Source organism: Lithobates pipiens, unplaced genomic scaffold, assembly GCF_037356315.1.
Source record: "Lithobates pipiens isolate NorthernLeopardFrog02 unplaced genomic scaffold, aLitPip1_a1.2 Scaffold_8, whole genome shotgun sequence".
In the NCBI taxonomy this organism is placed as follows: Eukaryota; Metazoa; Chordata; class Amphibia; order Anura; family Ranidae; genus Lithobates; species Lithobates pipiens.
Window position 1 is genome coordinate 195520398 of NW_027507903.1, and position 18347 is coordinate 195538744.

Genomic DNA, 18347 nt, shown 5'->3' on the forward strand with positions numbered 1-18347 from the left:
ATTTTTCAAGATGTTAAGAAGCAAACAGTACCATTTTTGATGATTTTATGCTGTGCCTCGAGTGAGGATTGCCAACTTTGAATTACTATGGTATAACAAATGATTGGGATGTAAACAGCTTAATGCCAGAACTTTCAAGGTCTCTCATTTTCCTTTTGTTTTCCCATTTTTCTTTTTCCTTTTTATTGTTGTATTATATTTCATTAGACAATGTTTCATGTCAATGCTCCTTACCAAAATACTTCAATGTACCTTGACATTTTGCTCACTTTTTTGCATTTGTATGTCTACTATGCAATCTGAGAAGCGTATGGTTTTCTCCTCTTTATAGCATAATATTGTGCTGTAAGCTTTTTTACTTGTTAGAGGTGGCTGAATAAAAACCTGTTTTGATTAAAAAAAAAAAAAAAAAAAAAAAAGACACCGACTTGGAGACCTGCAACTCAAAGCAGGAACAACAGATGGACAAACCAACCCTGCCAGTGCCAGCATGGAGCCAATTCTCGTTCAATATTTTTATTAAGGCTTACATGAGAAATACATAACAATCTGTAGGCTTATACATGGGAAACAGTCAAATCATGAGTATATAAAAGTCACTGTATTATGTTCAACAGGAAATATCTAAGTCTTATAATAATATAGATTCACTTAAATGGCCAACATTAAAACCCCATTAATTAATGTAACATGCCTCCAGACCACCCATCCACCCCTGATGGGCACACACTGCGGATGTGTTGGGGAAAAGCTAAATAAATCAGGAATATTTACACCAAAATCACTTTAAATATTGCAAAAGACATACGAGGCTCTAGGTGTGTCAATAATGGATTACACGTGCCATTTATATTAGATCAAAAATATAAGAATTAAGAGAATTATCAGAGAAAAAAAAAAAAAAAAAAAAAAACAGTGCTTGTCTTTAGCATGGAGCTAATTCTGTGCTTGGCGTTGTCAGAATGAAACAGCAAAGCGGAAAATTGTAGGATCACCAGGTTTTTTTTCAGTGCAAATAAAGATCTTCATAAAGAACACCAACAAAAGTGACGACCCTGACAAATGTATGCAATGGCAATCTTTGTGTAATGTACACTCCAACCTGAAGCTAAAATAAAAAAAAACTGCATACAGACAAGTCTTTATTGCAGACAAGACATGTTAGGTCTCATTTGTAATAGTATTATATTGAGCAAGCATCAACGGCACACTGCAGGTGTTCCTGGAATGATTGACCCCTGTGCACATGCATGGCATCACATCATCCTCCAATGGCCAATCACAGGCCAAAAACCCAGCATCCGAAGTAGCTGGGGGAGAAAAGGACAACAGCTGGAAAGGGTTGTATGGTCACATCACTGGAGGCAAGTATCTTGCAAAGCTCAGCTTTGCGTTAAAGCGGGGTTCCACCCTAAAGTGGAACTTCCGCTCATCGGAACCCTCCCCCCTCCATTGTGTCACAGTTGGCACCTTTCAAGGGGGGAGAGGGGTGCAGATACCTGTCTAAGACAGGTATTTGCACCCACTTCCGGGCATAGACTCCCACGGGAGTCTATGCTGTTTCCTGCCCTGCCACGCTGTCTGCTGGGACACACACGGGTCCCAGAGAAAGCGCGGACCATTCCCGTTGCACTGCGCGACTCGCACATGTGCAGTAGGGAACCGGGAAGTGAAGCCGCAACGCTTCGCTTCCCGATTCCCTCACCAAGAATTGCGGCGGGCAGCAGCCGAGAGATCGATCTCGGCTGCCGACATCACTGGACCCCGGGACAGGTGAGTGTCCATTTATTAAAAGTCAGCAGCTGTAGTATTTATAGCTGCTGGCTTTTAATATTTTTTTGTAGGTGGAATCCCTCTTTAAGAGGCATTTGTATAAAGCAGTGGATACAACTTTCACCAAACATTTACTAGTGGTGAAGTAATCAGCGTCACCCAAGACACATACACCTGGAAGATTTACCTGTAGACAATGTTTAGTGAAAGCTACCAACTTAAAGTAAAAATGTAGGATGGCTCACAAACCCCACTGGCTGATAACCTTCTGTTGATTTATTTATTTATTTTTTTAGCAAGTCATGTTATATATGAGATATATGAGAAGGTGCGCCCTGGGACATTTGGCATGTATTACATTCAATTTTTTTTTTTTAATAAATGCAAAGAGCTCCCTGATTGGATGATGTGGAGAGTGTGATGTCACCTCCCCGTCTCTTCACATCGTCCAGAGAATGCTTTGCATTTATTCAGAAAATGCAAAGTATTCTCTGAATGGTGCTGGTGCGGACCTCCTGTGCTCAGGATGTAGCAAGACAACCGCTCAGCAGGAGACACAGAAGCAAGGCAAGATCACTGGATTAGCCATTTCCAGCTTCCAGGGGCATCGGCCAGGTATGGCATAAGCAGAGTTACACTGGTTCAAGCTGGATCAATGTAACTATGAATAAACTATCTATACCTGGAATGCTTCTTTAATATAACAAAGATGCTGACGTTTGCATTACCATGCATTAAAGTCCTAAGTACATTTATAGTAATGCATGTTAAGCCTGTGTGACGTGCTATAAACAAACACAGATGTCCAGACTTGAAAACAACTGTGTATGTCACTCCTAATTGCTGTAAGCAGGAAACTTCTGTACAAACAAATCGCTACCTAAAGTCATTAGATAAAAAAGCCACTGTAAAAAATGAATCCCTTAACATATTGTACAAGTCTTTTTTCACCCAATAGGGGCTCAATCATCCTGTTGTGCCGAGTTAATACACATTATGCCATGAATTCATGGGTTGCCTAAAGATAGCAGCATGTACCATTTCTGGCAGCACAATATACATTCCTGACGTGCTGCCTATTTCCCTACAAAACGTGTGTTGGTTAGACAGTTCCGCACCATTTACTTCTTCGCGCTGCATCAACTCATGTTTCCTTGGTTGTATTAAGGAAGTCCATTCAAAATTAATGGTCTGCCAGTGCAACTTCAACATGCCTAAAATAGAGCAGGGCATTTTTTTTTGTAATGCAACACAAAACTGTTCAATTCAGCGCGCAACACGTCAAAATGAATGGCAACACAGCAACATATGCTATGTACGGTACCGCATGGGTAACTGCGGTGCACATCTGACCTCAATCTCTTTCAAACTATGGAAAGCTCCTTCAACAGCTCACAGTCAACCAGGCACTAGCCAATTAATGTTTCATTTTAGTGGGAGATGCTGATGTACATACCCCACAGTACTGAGGGTGCATAAACAGCCGCATCTACACTAAGGTTGGCCATATACGGTTCCTGCTGAACCTGTAGGAGATTAAAACAGTTAATGGGCAGGTTGAATGTACCAAGTTGATCAATCAAAAAAAATCAAAAAAAAGTATACTTTTAAAGTTAAATGTGAAGTGCGGTGGTGTGCTATGGTATATGCATAGATCCGTTGCCAGAAATGAGGTTCCAATCACTCCAGTTAAAAAGGAAAAACTCTACCATAGAGGTTCATAATGACTCATTTTAGGTGATTTCCATATGACTATATGGAGCGATAGGTAGCAAAAAGCAGGTTCAGCATTTGCCTTGGCAGTGCTGAGGTCTTCCTAATGGGCTTCCAAACAAACGAGTAGACTTTATAGGGGAAGCCTCCACCCCCAACTAGATAAATCTATTCTTGATGGATATAAAATATTTCATACCTATAACACAATTTTTACTCCATCACATTTCAAATGTTGATTCTGCACATCATCGGTTTCAGACCACTGGTCATTTCTAGAACACTTGTTAATTGCAATTAAATAGAACAGCAATTTTAGCAGATAATTGCAGAAAGTTATTTAACTAAAATACATGCTTTTAATGTATTCTGCCTCTAATCGGTTCCACCAGTCATGTGTTCAGACAAAAATCTTTCAATGTCACATTTAGAATGACAGTAGTGTTTTTTGTTTTGTTTTTTTCATAAAATTATTATTTTTTTGCTTAATTTTCCCCAAATTTACATATCTTTGCAGTGCATTTCATGTGCCAGATGTCAGCTTTGTAACACTGCAAGCGTAAATTCTATTTACATATTTTTAAAACTGGCTCCGCATTCACTGATCCCTTGACACAATGTTATTAAGCAGCACAATGTGTGGTGACTCCATTTACATGAATTCAGGCCTGCAATTCAATATTTCCAGTAGGAGATGTATTTACCCACAGGTGTCACCAATTGTCTGCCTCCGATGTGTCTCTCCTTGTCATCTCTCCACCAGAACCATTATTCCACACAATATCTATTGAAATTGTATATCAATGAAATGCATATAAATAGGACGAGCGAGAGAGAAAGAGATATTATGTCTAGAAAACCTAAACCTGTCTAAGAAACACTGTAGAGATTGTGTTGTGCAAAATGAATATAAATGAAGATATTTCACTAACTGCAGCAAGGCATTCATCCTATATGCTGTCAAAGCAGTAACTGCTGGGGGTCAGAACTATACTCTACTAGAATACTGCAGCTAAATTTTTCCATCATGGATGATTGATGATCTCACTTTTAGCCCATCCAGTTCTGGTCATCACTTAAATAAAACTTTGAGATACCTGGATGAACATTTATAAACCGAGAACATTTGTGGGCTGCATGCTACTTCAGTGAAATCCCCCACTCGGTGGACCCCAATCACTGTCATATTAGCTTGTACCTGCTTTCTCATTTCTGAATAGCAAACAGCGTGTTAGAGCATAATAATGTGTAAAAAAAAAAAACCTCGGTCTGGCACTTCTTCATTTTTAGACACGTGTAGAACGTTATTACATCAATGACTGTCTGTCAGAGCAAATCTGTATGGCAAAGCATATCTGATAACACTGGAAGGCATATGCCCCAGAGAGAACCGTATGGGATTATATGCATGAATTGCTAATTACATGTTAATTATTTCTTTGCAGTTCTTGCTTTTTGACTTGAGCACTGAGCATATGAAATACATCGGTAGGTAAATGCAAAATAATTAAAAGCAAGACAGAAATTGGCACTACGAAGCCGCCCTGGCATGTAAAGGACACCTGTCTACATCTGTATAGGGGATCAAACTTCATTAGGCTCATAAAAGCATTAACATTTTTTAAGCTGGCCATACACAAACTGAATTTCAGCCAGTTCATCAGAATTTCGGTACATGGGTGTCAGATATTTGTTAAAAAGTGTTTGCATAGAGTCAGGTGTATACCCTATTTAGGCTGGGCGGGCTCAGAGTCAGCTGTCAAAATACAATAGCCACAACAAGAGATCTGTCCATCTGCACTGTATAGTGTGGCTGGAGGAATCTGTAGTTTACAAAGTCTATGTGTGTATGGCAGGCTTTAGTAACATCGTACAATATAAAAGGCCAGAGAGATGAAGCACTGTCTGCTCTCCCTGAAGCATAGGCTATGGTATTTTCATTAGGTATAGTGACCTTATAGTGAACTTGTCTTATAGCCAAGTAAGGCAAAGTAAACAATTCACTTTAAGGAACCCCTATCCAGAAGTAAATACTTGCATATCTAAGCTACAAATCTCTCCAGCTAGGAGGTACACATGGTAGAGATTGGCCCCAACTTCACGAGTCAGTACTTGGCAAATAAACAACCACCAGAGCTCTCATATGGAGTGAGTCTTATAAACTTCCATGCCAAGAAGTACCAAGGATTTTTTTCAGTCCAAGCAGTGGAATTGAGTGCTAAAGGAGCAAATGAAAAGTATTTATTTCTGAGGAAAGGGGCAAGAAAAGGGGAAATGGCTGCATTGGTAACAGCTTGTCCTAATATTTTCCTGCTGTGATGAGTGGTCACCACTGCAGTTTGTCCAACTCGTTTCCTGCTGTGATGAGTGGTCACCACTGCAGTTTGTCCAACTCGTTTCCTGCTGTGATGAGTGGTCACCACTGCAGTTTGTCCAACTCGTTTCCTGCTGTGATGAGTGGTCACCACTGCAGTTTGCATATGCACTGGGTAACCATTTTAATGCACACCACATTTCCCAGTTTTCTTCAGGCAGTGCTCACCGCAGTACAGCAAAAAGTTTGCGCACCTGAAGAGATCATTTGGGGGTTATTTGGGAGGAATATTTTATTGCTCAAAGTTAATTAATAAATTGACAGAAGCTGAAGGTAAAGGTGATGTACTGGCCAAGCATGTCTCCAGACCTAAACCTTATTGAGCATCTGTGGGGCATCCTCAAAACGGAAGGTGGAGTTGCGCATGGTCTCCAACATCCACCAGCTCTGTGATGTCAACATGGAGGAGTGGAAGAGGACTCTAGTAGCAACCAGTGAAGCTCTGGTGAACTCCATGCCCAAGAGGGTTAAGGCAGTGCTGGAAAATAATGGTGGCCACACAAAATATTGACACGTTGGGCCCAATTTGGATATTTTCACTTAGGGGTGTACTCACTTTTGTGGACAGCAGTTTAGACATTAATGGCTGTGTGTTATTTTGAGGGGACAGCAAATTTACACTGTTATACAAGCTGTACACTCACTACTTTACATTGTAGCAAAGTGTAATTAATTCAGTGTTGTCAAAACAGATATAAATAAAAGATTTACAAAAATGTGAGGGGTGTACAAACTTGTGAGCTACTGTATAGCTTCGCCAATTTACGCAGCGATTGGTGGCGCAGACCAATCAGAATGTTCCTAAACCTACCTCTTGATGGGGTACATTTAAAAGATTAGGGATTTCTAAGCCCCAGAGCCATGAGGAAGCTATACCAGGGCTCAGAACAGGCGATTGCCACAATGCGGGGGGGGGTCTTGTGTAAGTTCACCTTACAGATCTTTCTGTAAAGGTGACCTTACCCTTTAAAGTCCCATTTCTGATTCTTTGTACATTGTATTGAAGATTTATTTTTAAGAAATTTAATTTTGTACATTTCTACTCTTAGCAGGCCTAGACAGCACAAACAAAATTTGTATTACCCTATGTAAATTGAGAATTAAAAAAGGGAAAAAACTTGAACAGCTGCCACACATCTGGTTTAAATAAGTTTTTCACAGTGCAGTATGCATTCCACCTCCATTCCGATCCATAGGAAGCTTACTTTAACAGAACCAGAGTAAGAAAAATGCTTTAAAAATCCAGTGTATAAAATGTATGTCTGGACATTCCCAATGATTTTAAAACCAGATTAATTCCAGACCACATTCATAAAACCCAATTAATAGCACTGGTGCCTAATTCCAAAAGGTAAATCATTAACTCAAATGGATTTTACTATTCTATAAAAATAAATAAATAAAACCCCCTTGGAATCCAAATGCCATTAGTATTCCCATGCACAAACTTATTGTGAGTTCAGAATATGCTAAATCTGGCAATATGCTTGCAGACTCTGGTAGGCTTATCTGATTATTCTGGTTTCCTGGACACAATAACTTGGTAGCAGGAAATAATACAAAATAACTGGACCCAGATATAATCTGGTTTATGCCATCTTGCATTGCAAAAACGGGGAGGTACTGATTGATATTGCTACATGTGTGTAAACAAAGTTATGAAATAAAACCAGGTGACTGCTGTGGGCTCATGCACACTGCATCTCAAAAGAAGCTCAAAAAAGCTGCTCCTATAGGCTTTTGAGCTATTTTTTTGTCTGGAAACTCCCCTTCATGTGTCCATGTACACTATGGCTTTTTCAGGAGTTTATAGGCATATGCTCTTGCAGGCAGGAAAAAACCCCACCAAATTCATGTTTTTGAGAGGAGCTTTCGAGCAGAAAAGAATCCCGAAGTTCCCAAAAACACGCAAAAAAAGAAAAAAAAAAAATTTGCTGAGGGGGGAGGGTTTTGTGAAAAAAAAACGTGCAAAAGAGCACAAAAAAACACAAGCTTCTTCAATTTTTAGCCAGAGATATAAAAGCTTTTTTTTTTAGCTGCAGTGTGCATGAGCCCCTACAGTTACACACATCTATGCATCTATGCAGTGAATTAGCCCAAAGTATTTCCAAGTACATTTTACATTCAGAAATGCACCAAATAACTGATTCATAGTTAGGGCTCCTCCTACCATTGTAAGATCCATTAAGCTGATGGTTTCTAACATACATAATGATCAAGCTCAAAGGTTCTTTACACATTTACTTGACTATCTAGAAACCACTTGGCTTCTAATAGATAGGAAGGTCACATCCAAGAACTTTTTGTACTAAACAATGCATGTATCACTAATGAAAAAAGAAATAATGGTATTATATATCTGAGCACTGCATACAATGCAGTGGATGTGCGTAAAGCAGTTGGACTATCTTCTCTCCCAGATCATCAGTTGGGTGTACATAGCAAATATCTTTAAATATGCTCACAACGCATGAAAGGCAGAAAAATCAGAAAAATCTAATTTTCTCCTATAGTACTAGCCCTCAAAGCTGTACTCCTGGTAGATCTAAAATACACAAATTAAGGGATAAGCTCACCTTTCCAAACATGCTGCACCCATATTTAGGGTGTACCATGTAACATACAGTATTTAGCATCAGACCTCTCTTCCCCCCCTCCTTGTGGCAGCGAGCCGGGTATCTTCACCCTGCACTCGCTCCCACAATTCAAAGATAGCAGGGCTGTGTGGGGATCCATCCACACAGCCACATCATTGATTCACAGACCCCTGTGACTTGTAGTTCTCAATGAACTACCAGGGCACTGTTGGGCTGTGGTAGTTGACCGATTCTTCCTGTCAGTGTAAAACTGCCTATCAGTACAATGAACAGGCAGACAGTGAACTGAGAAAATATAAAACTTAAAAAGTCTCAAGCTGTGGGTGAGCTGGAAGTCACAAATGTCACTTTATCTCAATAACCAATGCCCCCATAACATTACAGCACGTCTGCTTAAATAACACATTTGTTGTCCAAATTTATAATGGGAAAGTGAACCCTGTAATCTCGTTATCACCCTGTCAAACGAGTTAATGGTCATTATCAAGAGCAGATTCTTATGTTATCACGGAAGTTTAGGCATCATTGGTACTTGTCAGTGGATAATGAAGAGGCTTAACACTGCAATTAAGTTGGTGTAAATTTGCAGTTGTAATGTAGTTTTCAGCTGCAACTCTCCACCACTAAACACTACATTAATATTTGCCTGCGCCCTGTGGTTCCAACAACCAACAAGAGCATTGTAATTTACCCTTCAACCCATTCTACTGTGAAGAAAAAAAAAAAAAAAAAAACATGTACAGATCTCAACAGACAAAGGAACTGAACAATACAGGAAGCCATTCGCAAGTATACATCCTGCGGACAAGAGATATTGCATTGCTGTACGGGCGCACAAAAAGCCGCACAGATGTTTCTCATCAACTGTGGAATCCAGACTGTAGACAGGTTATATATACAATGCCATCAATATAGAATGTCACACTGCTTATAAAGCTCTGTGAAGTTAAATGATCTTGGATCACAACACAATAAAAAAAACTTTATATTAACGTTGATCAGAATTTCTCTCCAGGAACATGCTTTGTTCATGGTAAAAATGCAGATCTAAGAAATCTTTACAGTTTGGCCCAAACAGGTTTAAAGGCGATAATGATAATAAATGCACCTCTTCTTTGCAGGTAAAAAGGTGCATTTATTATTTTTACACTGGAGCCTGTAAAGCACCCACAATCAGCAGATTGCAGGATTCTGGCATTGCACCTGCTGACGCTCAGTACACTGTGTGCTCGCACCTTCTGTACAGGCTGGCAGTTACTGAACTGCAGGAAGATCAATGTACTAGGAGAGCGCTCACCTGTGTCCCTACAGTTCATTGACGGTGGCTGACAGTATTTGTAGATCATTCATTCACATAACTCTGAATGAAGGATGCAGCCGTGTGGGCAGAGCAGATGCAGGCATAGGATCCCCCATTTGCTGTCACAGGGTGGAGGGTGGGGAGGGGTTGGGAGGAGCTGGAATGTGTTACATGTTTCCCCAAAACATGTTAACATGTTCCAAAAGGTGAGCTTAGCCTTTAACATGGGCATTCAATAAAAACTCAGGAAGATTTGACTTGCAAGTAGGGATTTTGGATAATGCTGACCAAAATCAATTTACTAGAATAGAAAAAGCAAAGCTGGCCATATTCAGATTGAAATTTGGGCAGTTCAGTAGGGACTGGTTGAATTTTGATGCATGTATGGGCAAGCTGGTTGTACGCAAGATAAACTACTGATCGATTAGTGTACAAGCAGCCTGTTGGAAAATTTACATAAATAGGCACCGCCGGCAATAGCAGCCACTGCTAATCAGTGTATTCGAACATCGTATCCCCAATGTCAGAATACAATGGTTCAGTGGGAGGGATTCTCCCATCCATATTGAATATGTGGATGGGGGGATTAAGTCATTTTCTTTTGTCCAATCCACTGGTTGAGCAAAGAACAGTTTACCACACGCATGGGCAGCCTAAGAGAACTAAAAAAGTTATTCATCAGTTTAGGTCAATATATATTTTTCCACATATTTTTTGGAAAACAAAATTTGCAATGGGAATATATTGATTGGTTTGCACAAAAGGTGTTGCATCTACATACTATGGGATTTAGGGACTCTAATTGTCAATCAATTATCAATGTATAAATGAAACTGGCAGGGAAGGGGTTAACGCTAGGGGGCGATCAAGGGGTTAAGGGTATTCCCTGGGTGTGTTCCAACTGTAGGGGGGGATGGGCTGCCAGGGACATGACAGATCGCTTTTCCTGATCACTGGGAACAGAAGATCTGATGTGTCATCTGGCAGAACCGGGATCCGCCTTGTTTACACTGGCAGATCCCAGTTCTGCCTCTGTACACCGCAATCGCGGGTCGCTGGTGGACATTAAGTGCCCGCCATCTCCCATGCATGGACCGCCATACAGCTACAGGTTCACACAGAAGAGCCGACCTGCCGCTGTAGAATGCCGGTGGCTGGTCAGCAAGCAGTTAAGGTTGAAAAGTCTCAAGGCTTTTCACCTTAATGCATTCTATGTGCAGCAGCTGACCCCAGAGACCCCTTTTTTTTTATCTGAACCAGATCGTTCCAATGACGAGAACAAGCCCAGCCATTCCAGTCACTGGCTAGGGTCCTCATTAGATAGCAGTGGAAGCCATTAGCTCCCACTTCTGTCAAATCCAGTTACACGGTAGCCAGGAGCCGAGTCCTGCTGCCTGCGTCAATGGACACAGCAGTAGGACTCGGGAGCGTACCCGCATGAATGCCCCCATGGAATGCGGATTTCTGTGGGGGCACTCGAAGAGGAGAGGCCAGGAGCGCCGCTGGGGGACCCCAGAAGAAGATCGGGGCTGTAGATAAGTAGGACATTTTTTTTTTTTAAACAAACCTTTACAATCACTAACACTTTACATATTTTATCATTATGTTTGAGAATTCTGATTTCGGTGGACTTTGTGAATCAAATAGCCCAATACTGCCAATACAGAATGGTACGCATCTGAATTCGTTCAATGTGCTGGCAAATCTGGCAACCAAAGTTACAACAAGCATAAACAGTTTTGGCGATCAAAGCTTGGGGTTCACAGAAAGCTGGGCAAGCTTTTTTTATTCTAATTTCACAGTAGAACTAATCATTCCTCTTCATCTTGGGATTTCACAAGAAAAAAATAAAATAATCAAATCGATACAAAACAGAACGCAATACTCATTTATCAGGGGAACATAGGTTTATGGTAGTAACAATTTCAACTCGTTTGTGAAAGAATGTTTGATAACCCTATCTGAATTCTTCTGGTTAAAAATTAATGCAGATTTCCAGTTTTCATTTCAACCTTTGTACTGTAAAACCAGTTCCCAGCTAGGAGGAAAAACACCTTGACTAAAGCATGAAACTTGCCAGATGCTCACTCTCAAGATGTCCCAGCTGTAAAATTCCCCCTCATTTCACCACCAAGAGTGAGAGAAAATGAGGTATTTCAATTTCATATCCTCAGCCAAGATCAATTTACATGGCTTAGAGAAGGGAAACCGACTATTTTATGGCAGAAAATGCAGTTGATCCAAGGAGTTTAGGAAGAGAAATTTTACACAATTCCAGAAACTTTCAGCCATTCAGTAAACATTGCCTGCTACATTTCTAAAGGAAATGAAATGTGTAAAATTAATTCAGACAACCTACATTTTATTTTAGCAATACTTTACTATCCATAGTATTCTATACAATGGTTTATAGTAGAAAAAAGGGGACTTTATGTAAAATGAAAAACTGAGGCAATATACAGTAGATGGTCTAGTGTTACCCGAGACATCGGAAAATATTATTCATCTCTAACCCACAAGAACAAAATTGAAGAAGTTTTACACTGGTAGATCACCAGCTAGGGCAAAGAAAGGCAACCTATACACATCATAAGGGGCCAACAATCTGCATGGAAGCCTGGGTTGCAACATGCAGTCCTAGATGAATTTGAGGCTCCAAAAAACTAGTTTACAAATGTTTTTTATTGAACCACCATTAACCACTTGCCATCCAGTACAGGTATATATACATCTTGGACAGCAAGTGGTTATACCAGGATCATGGATATCGATTTTTAGAGCTGGTGATCGGTTTTCAAGTAAAAGTGATTTGTCAGCTTTACTGCCGCTCATACTACTTTTACATGGCTCAGAAGGGCTCTCCACCCATGCAGCTGCCCGCCGCAGTTCCTGAGCTCTCCCAATACACCTGGGATCACGAGACCGCTGTAAGCCACCGAGATGACTGCTCACAGAGGAAATAGAGGAACACGTGTCCCCTCATCTTCTGATGAAAAGGAAGCCAGAAGTGATGAGGATTTTTTGTCAATTCTAGTTCCAGTAGCTCAGCAAGCAGGTCTGTAGTTGATCAGTTGTCTTGGAAGGCAGAGGAGGAATCTAATAAATCCCTACTCTGTTCCATAAAGATTACTTATCATGGCCCAAACCTATCATAAGGGATCTTGTGATAACAGCAAAGTTTAAAAAAAAAAAAAAAAAAAAAAAAAAAAAAGGAAAAACTGCATGCATACGTAAGGTATTTCCACCAACACCAGAACCAGTGGCAGAAATTATATTTGATGCTAGACTGATAACCTGTAAAGGCTTTTGAAGCATCACATATGTACAATTTTAGGTAGTTTGTTGCAGTTTCACAGACTTACAATTTAGAAACTTGACATGTTTGGTATCAATTTACTTGACACATCATATTTGATGAAAAATTGGTATTATATGGTGTTTGCATGCACTAAAACTCACTTGAGTATTATTTTTTCCAGAAAACCTCTGCTTTGAAAAAATATAATGTTGGGGGGGGGGGGTTCCAAAGTATTTTTTTTAGCAAGAAATTGCATATTTTAAACGTGTCTAAAAAATGTCAGAATTGCCCCAGGCAATTAGTGGTTAAATAGATTTCTCAAAATGTCATCTCCTGCGAGTAACTATGGGGAAATGTGTCTCATAGGGGCAAAGACAGCAATAAAACCCTACCCACGCTTCTAAACATACCTTTTATAAAAAAAAAAAAAAAAAAAAAAAAGTACGGACTGATGTGAATGTACAATGTATATGTAAAGCTCTGCGTAAATTGATGGCGCTATATAAGTAACTGAAATAAAAAAAATTAAAATATATAGTCATGGCTGGAGTTTGGCTGTAAGGTTGCTACATTAAGGCCCTGTTCACACCTGAACAATTTTCAGTTTGTAAAACACTTCGCTCTGAAGCTGCAAAACGCTGCATTTTTGGGCCCATAGACTTCAATAGAAACGCCTGACTTGAGCAGAAAAATGCTTGTGAAACTGCTCAAATAGCAGCTCTCCACCCCTAATTTCCTTTCTATAGGCTAAACAAAAATGCCTGAAGCTGTAAAAAATACCAGTAAATCAATAGGCTCCATTCCACCTGAGTGTAACACAAGAAAAGATTCTTTGCAACTTCATAGCAGTAACAAAGATGCATCTGCTACAGGGTGTAAAATCATTTAAAATACTAAACCATCTAAAAATACTCATCTCTAAATTCTAAGGCAACTGTCACACTGTTCAGTTGTAAAAACATGTTAAAAATTGCATATGCACTTTTTGCTGTGTTTTAACGCGTTTCCAGTTTGTTTTGCAGCTGTGAAAAATAGGATGTGTGACTTGTTTTTGATGCGTTTTGCATTCATTTCAATAGCGAGGTGCATTTTTGGTGCAGTTATTTTTTTTTTTTTTACCACACTAAACGTGCACCAAAATTGCTGCATGCAGAACTGAAATATGCAACAGCCGGCAACTGACCAGTGTGTGAAGGGTTCAAAAAGATTTAATGGTCGTTAGTTTTCCTACTGCCTTTTGTAATGCTTAACCACTTCCCACCCGGCCAATGTATATATACGGCCGGGTGGGAGCCGCCTGCTCCTGATAGGACGTTCAGGAACGTCATTCAGGAGCAGCGGGATCGCGCGCGCGCGCGCCCGCGCAGCGGCGCGATCCCGATGTGCTCGTGTCACCCGGACACGGCACATCTCAGATCGGCAGGAGGGCTCTGTGATTGGCCCTCCTGATCACATGACGGCCGTGTCCAATCACGGCCGTCATGTGATGTAAACAAACAGCCGGTTGCTAGGCAATCGGCTCTCCTCTCCTCACACGGAAGTCACCGCTGAGAAGAGGAGAGCAGAACGCTGCAGCCGGCTGATGATCAGTGAGTATGGGCTGCTTTTCACAGCTTTTTACTCACTGATCATCAGTGTAGTGTAAACACACAACACACCACACAGTGAAAACACAGTCCCCACATATGTCCCCAAAACACACATGTCCCCAAAACATACATGTCCCCAAATAATAAAAACACATGTCCCTAATAATAAAAACATGTCCCCCACATATGTCCCACTAAAATCACATGTCCCAATGATTATCTGCACACATATGTACGTGATCACCTGCACACATATGTACATGATCATTTGCGTACATATGTCCGTGATCACACAAACCAATTATTATACACTTAACGGAATTTTTTTTACCAAAAACATGTAGCAGAATACATTTTGGCTTAAATTTATGACAAAATTTGATTTTATTGGATTTCTTTTCAAATAGAAAAAAGAAAATATTGTTTTTTTCCCAAATTTCCGCTTTTTTTGCGCTTATATCGCAAAAAAATAAAAACGGAGTCGTGAATAAATAACACCAAAATAAAGCTCTATTTGTGCGAACAAAATGATAACAATTTCATTTGGGTACAGTGTAGCATGACCGCGCAATTGTCACTGAAAGCGCTAGAGCGCTGAAAGCTGAAAATTGGGCTGGGAAGGAAGGGGGTGAAAGTGCCCTGTATTGAAGTGGTTAAATGGAAGAAGAAAAAAAAACTGATCCATGTGAAAGTGACCTAATAAGTGCATCTTTATGGGGTTATGGTTTAATTAGGTCTGTGCATCAAGATGAGACTTTTGCTTCATTCCTTTATAATCTGGATTTCTGTCCACATTTCTTTGTGCTATTCAGCGATATGGTCCAGTTCACTCCACCCTGAAGGGGGAAGCCCTATGTTGAGTGATCAATTGGCAGACCCAATTGGCAATGGAAGCTTCTGGTTAAAATAAGAAAAAAAAAAATCTCTGCAGATCTGGAAAAAAACTGACTGCCAAACGATGTCCAAGGAATTAAGTTGTCTCTATTCCCCCATACGAGGCTGAGAGAAAAAAAAGAAAAAAAAAAAAAAAAAAAAAAGAAGAAGAGGGCAAAACAAGGTTCAGATTTAAATGAAATGCCCATCTTCTTTGCGAGGCTCGGGTATCATTTAAGCATACAAGCTTTTTTCAAATGGATCCAATCGGTTAGTATATAAATTACTTTATTAGTGATATAGCTGTGCTCGAGTTCCCAGGCCTTCACATATATTATAACCATTATGAGGGGTTCCTATTTTACGCCTCATGCACACAGGACGTGTTGCAAACTTTTCTAGCAATCTTTCCTCCTGGCATCAGGGCTTTGGTACAAAAAAAAAAAAAAAAAGTGTAAAAGTGTAACAGAATTAGGTGCGTTTACAGGTGTAAAGCACTTGAATGTTAAATCATTGGCCTGAATAATAATTTATTTGGGCCATTGAAATTAATTAGGGCTCAATACGTGTTTACATGTGCCTTCTTTTTCTTCAGTTAAAACTCTGCTGCTCCTGGACACCCTGCCTTTAGGGTTTTTTCCCCCTGCTGCTAAACACTGCTAAAAGCCTATGTGTGCATGAACAAATACACCAACATGGAGTGGCGCTTTAGAGGCAGGGAAAGATTAGAATTTTTTTTTAAATGCCCCCTAAGAGAAGCTGAAAAAAACGTCTAGTGAACATGAGACCTTACAGCCCAAAACTCCCAGGTGGACATGAACAGAACCAGAAATGATGGCATGAGATTTAGCAGTCAAAACATCCCACACCTATGAAAAGCCAGCATTTAACATGAATAATGCTTAAAGTTTACCGTTGACAACACCCGCAGCTTAAGCAACAGGGGAAACCGCAATATGTGTATAGTCAACATAAAGCATATAAAACAGAGTAAAAAAACTTAAAGCACAAGAATAAAGCAGCGTTCAGAAATATTGCTGCAAGGCAATTCATTATTTAATCATCTTTAAAACACCAAGAGTTTATTAAAGAAAACCATAAACATTGATAGTCTAATGATCTTCCTAACTCTAATTAGACCAAGCGATTGCAAAGAAATTGTGATGTTAATGATACACCATCACTGGCATACTTTAAGAAAATTAGCAGTGTACAGCTTACTACATACTGCGGCCGGGATTCTTGTACTAACATTTACTGCATAACACAGGGCTGATGATCTCCGTAATTGTATGCTTGTTTTGTGTGATATTTTGAAGCGTCCGATTAGCATTTTGGAAACAACCTTACATTTTATTATGCCACATGCAAATGGTGATGTAAAATTTATTAGAGACAAGACATAGCGTGCAGAATGTACTAATCTGACGCCATGCTGTATATCAATAGTTGTATCTAGAAGCTACACTAGCTCAATGGAGTCCCATCACCAGTAACAGTGTTTTTTTTTCCCTAGTAGTGGTTAAAACTGATATATTGTATAAGTAAATATAATTTTTGATAAGCTTTACCTGATGGACATTGTATTTGGCCTTGTAAACCTTCATAAGACAGTGACAAATTTATATAAATAGGCACCTCCGGATGTCTCCATACTTTAAATGCATGGGTGCTCAAGCTGTAGCCCTCCAGCTGTGGTGGAACTACAAGTCCCATGAGGCATTGCAAGGCTGACAGATACAAGCATGACTCCCAAGGGCAGGGTCTTGTAGTTCCACAACAGCTGGAGGGCCACAGGTTGAGCACCCATGCAGTTTAATGAATAACTTAGTACCCCAAAAATCGAAGGCTCCCTTATATACAAACAACACTTGGGTCTTTCATGAACATTCTATAGTCTGCCCTTCCATACTCTTCTTAGCTCCATTATGGGCACAAAGTATGATGAACTGATTTGCTGACCAAAAAGGGCAGATAAGAAAAAAAAATTAAGACCTGTAAATGAAGGGCGCTTGAATAAATCAACCCATTGACAATTTCCAATCATTATCCAGCCCGCACATATAATTTAACAGGGAAAACTTCTAAATATCCTGTCTAGGACAGGCTCAGTTCTCCCTTAACAGTATATTCAGATTTCTTTACAGTTTTGTAGCCCAACGTTAAATTTACTCAGCAACAGACAGTTAATGGCCAAAAGTTGAGACAAGAAATTACATCAAAAGCAACAGGAAAACATTTTCCTAGGGACAACTTTTACTTTAAAAAGAGATAGCTTTTTTACTCCTGCCACAAACTTAGATTTAAATAATAAAAAGGATGACCCCCATATATTCTGTAGTATACAGCCAACATCAATGCTCATGACAACTACAATTTTGAATTAGCCACACAGAGATCCTATTAGGTCAGTCTCATCAGAAGGACTTGCATAAACCGAGAGGTACGGTAAAGTACAATCACTGTGCAGCACTATTAGGTGGCAGCAAAACCTGAATAAGGCCCCTTTAACATGAGCGTTCCAATTAAGTCCATCTGTCAGTTTTTTCAGGTGGACCTGATCAGATCCTCCATCCTCTGTTGATCATAATGGTAACCACCTTGTGTGAAAGGGGCGCAATACACACATATGGGTACTATGCATATAAAGAATTACGAAGTATAAATTAAAACAAGGGTGTTAAAAAAAACAAAAAAAAACAAACACACACAACACACTATGAAGGAACTACATAATATGGCTGAGAACAGACAAAAACAGACACACTAATGAGTGGCCAGACTTGAAAATATAGGTGAGAAAAATAAAATAAAGATTTGTGGAAAAAAA

At 39.8% G+C, this 18347-nt stretch overlaps 1 protein-coding gene across 3 annotated transcripts in view; it reads right to left on the reverse strand.

Moving 5' to 3' along the window:
• PLXNB2 (plexin B2) overlaps positions 1-18347 on the reverse strand; it is a 342174-nt gene that overhangs the window by 236278 nt on the left and 87549 nt on the right. The gene's annotated exons all lie outside the window — the stretch shown is intronic.